General features: G+C 34.8%; 1 protein-coding gene across 1 annotated transcript in view; it reads left to right on the top strand.

The window, feature by feature from the left end:
* The first annotated feature begins 2,909 nt into the window (after positions 1 to 2,909).
* Positions 2,910 to 3,768, top strand: part of PEAK1 (pseudopodium enriched atypical kinase 1) — a 255,154-nt gene continuing 254,295 nt past the window's right edge. The window contains exon 1 of the mRNA XM_007469163.1: positions 2,910 to 2,977. The gene's annotated coding sequence lies outside the window, so the exon portion shown is untranslated. The remainder of the gene's footprint in view (positions 2,978 to 3,768) is intronic.

Below are 3,768 nucleotides of genomic sequence, written 5' to 3'. Positions count from 1 at the left end.
AGGGAAAGAAGGGAGAATAGGAATTTGTTACAGTTCAGGGCTATATAAAGATTGATAGAGCAAGAGTGCAATGAAAAAACTTCTCTGCTGATTCACTGAGAGGCTTCTAATGAGCAAACACAAATTCAAACAGATTGAGGATGGTAGTTTTTTTTTTTTAATGACATAAAACTGTTGCCCATGAGGCTTTTTGGCTGACATCATGAAACTAATTTTGCTTAATAACTGTGGAGGCCTACAAATTCAAACGTGTGGAGAAGGAAGTAAATTACTGGCCTGTCAGATTCCTGTTGCCTATCATCTTTTATCTGAATAGCAGCTTTTGTTTCCAGACTGTCAGGAGCAAGTATGTGGACCCCTACAATGTTATATTTGTATATGCTTGAATAATTCAATTCAGAGCCATCTAAATATAGCAAATCTACAACAGTGAAAACGCTGTATCTTCTTACATTTGTGTAACTTAGGGAACATGTCTATGGATATCTCTTCTCATTTCTGAGAGCTCTTGAGATATGTCAAGGATTTGTAGGGGTGTAAGTTTTTCTTTTATTGTCAGAGTTGATGACTCACACCTTTGAAATATAATGAACTCATATGGACAGCAGAATAAACATTTTCTCTTTGACTGTTCAACTCAATGAATGATTTGAAAGTACCCACTATGTGCTAGGAGTTGTGTGGAATACAAAGGTGAACTACTGACATTTTTCTGGGTATCAAATTATGTGATTTTTTTCCTCAAGCTATATTTAGTAAAAATGACTGTCTTGATGGTGTATGTGTGTAGCATAACAACAAAGGCTACAATAAAGGCTTGAGTTACTGGTAAACAGATTATTTGCTTCAAGGAGTGTTTTGAAATAATGGTTTAAGTCCTTTTATGGCTTCATTTTTTACAGCATTTTCAATTAATGTTACTTATTTTCTTTCTACTTCCCATTACTCTGAATAATTAGAAATGAGGAGTATTTTCTGTGAAATGTATATTAAATCCCAATATTAATTCAACAAGTATTTAGATAGCATCTACTAGGCCCTAGGTATGGAGTGAGCTGAATAGCAAAGTTTGCTATCCATAGAATAAAATTACTCGGTAGAAAGGAAGCTAAAATAATAAAAACGTGAAAACTTTCAGCTCTTTTGGTATGCTTAATGTTATGAAAATAACAGAGTCAGTCTTAAATGCACAGAATTTACATTTGGTTTTGCAGGTATGTTGTATTTTTGTTGTTGTTCACAGAGGCTGTCGGAAAACTTAAGAAGGTGTAGACTGTCTACTTTTTGAATACTGATTACCTTAACCAGCATATTACATCTGTGTTTTTCTTTTTACTTATTTCATATTGTGGGTAGCCCAGTTACTTTAGAAATTAAGGACATTCTGTATGCTATCACTTGGCTACAGCCAGATCTAGGGAAACAAAAAGATGGTGAGAATCCTTGCTGTAACAAGTTGCCCCTTTTGTACCTTTGTTCATTCCATTTCTACTTCCTGGAATGCCCCTTTTCTTATCAAAGCCTTTCCCAAAACCTTACCTAAACATTTCCCTTGACACTTTACTCTTTGGAATTTCTATAACATTTTGTTTGTTGCACCTTTTGGGATATTTATTTTTTACTTTTTTTGTATGTACCTGAACTATGTTTTCTTTTGAATTATAAGCTTCTTGTTGGTGTCATGAATGTTGAATTGGGCCATGAACTTTTAGTTTATTTCCAGTTCTTTACAGTCATAAATGTGCTATGATATAAATCTTTGGATTTTTTATTATTTAGGACAGAGTTCCGAGAGAGAAGTTACTAGGTCAAAGGGTTTGAACTTTTTAAAGCTCTTGTGTATTGCAAAATTGCTTTCCAGAAAGACTACCTATTTACACTACCACATAGTGGTATGTGCAAAGATGCCCATTATATTGTATCATTATATTACTATAATTATGTTATTATATTACATTATAATTTGTAGCTATCAGTATAGCTGTAGATTATGGTACAGTAACAGTCCCCAAAATCTCAGTGGTTTAATACAACAATGTTTATTTTTTGCTCGTGCTACATGTCTAACACATATCAGCAGGGGGTCTTCTCTCTCTCTTTGGAGTCATTTAGTGAACCATCCTCATCAGAGCTCCATCTGGTTACTTCCTTCCATAATCACTGCAGCAGTGGGTAGGTCTTCCAGTTGTGTACTGGTTCCTAAAGCTTATGCCTAATAATATATCATGTCTATGTACATTTTAGTGGCTAAAGCAAGTCATGTAGCCAGAACTAAGTTGAAACAGGGCAGTGAAGTGCAGTTCTACTGTGAGTCTAGGAAGGAGGAGGACTGGAACAGCACTAATAACTAACATCTTATTTAAAAAACAACTCAAATTTTATTGATGAAAGATGATATCTCAATTTGATTTCCTTTGCCAATGTAGGTGAAATTTTCATAACTTATTAGCCATTTGTTTTATTTAATCTTCCCTTTTACTTGTTTTATAAACACATGCTGTTGGTTTACTTTTATATTTCCATATTTTTGAATTCTGTCGTTTTTGTGAGGATAGGTCATGGTGGTGGTATTATGGGGAGTGCAGACTTTTAGAAAATGCCTTCTGTTTTGAAAACTTGAGCAGGTGAACAAGAATTATTTTTCTTGAATTGATCCCCCTCACCCTTGTTAATATAGTATATGTTTTTGTAAGTTTTGTATTTCAAGATTTGTCAAAATGTTTAAATAATTATAGACAATAGAAAGTCCAGCAGAATTAAGATCCTTGACATTTTACAAGCTTCTAAAGAACAACTTGAGCACAAAATTTTAGGGGATAAGCGATCAAGTTAGGGTTCTCCTCTTGAAAAAATGAAGTTCCCTACTCAGATTTAGTCATATTGACCATGTCTTTTTCCTTTTTTTCAATTCAGGTATCTGCCTAAACTGGAAGTTATACTGTAGAGATTTCTTTGTGGATTTGTCTGAAAACCTAAGGTGAGATATTTTATAAATGCATTTGCCTTTTAAGATATATTTTATAATGAGAAATAATTGTTTCTGAAAAATTTAAGGCATTAAAAATTAATGTCTTTTCCTCTGAGAGTTTTAATAGGAGGCAAATACTATTTATTATAAAGCTACATATATAGCATGCTTACTTTTACTTTGTAGGACATTTGATTGAAACAAATGAAGCTGGTTCTAGCAATTAAAATAGTTTTGAGTGAATTTTTCCTTTTTTTTTTTTTTTTGTTGTTGTTTTTTTTGTTTGTTTTTTGGGTTTTTTTGCGGTATGCGGGCCTCTCACTGTTGTGGCCTCTCCCGTTGCGGAGCACAGGCTCCGGACACGCAGGCTCAGCGGCCATGGCTCACGGGCCCAGCTGCTCCGCGGCATGTGGAATCTTCCTGGACCGGGTCACGAACCTGTGTCCGCTGCATCGGCAGGCAGACTCTCAACCACTGTGCCACCAGGGAAGCCCTTTCCTTTGTTTTTTATACTCAAAGTTTGGAGTTCACACTGCTGGTTCCCTGACACGCACTTGAGAAAGATATTGACATTATAATCTGATATTCTTGAAGGCAAACCTTCAGTTAGTTAAGTCATAGATTACAACAACTGGTAACTATTTTAATAGTTCAGTTATTAAGAGTTTCTACAACTCTGTTCTCTTGGAGTTGATTATTTTCTCTAGTTCCCTCTGTTTGGCAGGGGGGCTTATAAAATAAGGATATATCCTTTAGTATGTTAGTGTTTGGTTTCTGTAGATAGCATTCCACTCTAAAGA

Source organism: Lipotes vexillifer, unplaced genomic scaffold (genome assembly GCF_000442215.2).
Source record: "Lipotes vexillifer unplaced genomic scaffold, Lipotes_vexillifer_v1.1 scaffold103, whole genome shotgun sequence".
NCBI classification, from domain to species: domain Eukaryota; kingdom Metazoa; phylum Chordata; class Mammalia; order Artiodactyla; family Lipotidae; genus Lipotes; species Lipotes vexillifer.
The sequence above is the reverse complement of the archived record's forward strand: the minus strand, read 5'-3'. Positions and strand labels throughout refer to the sequence as shown.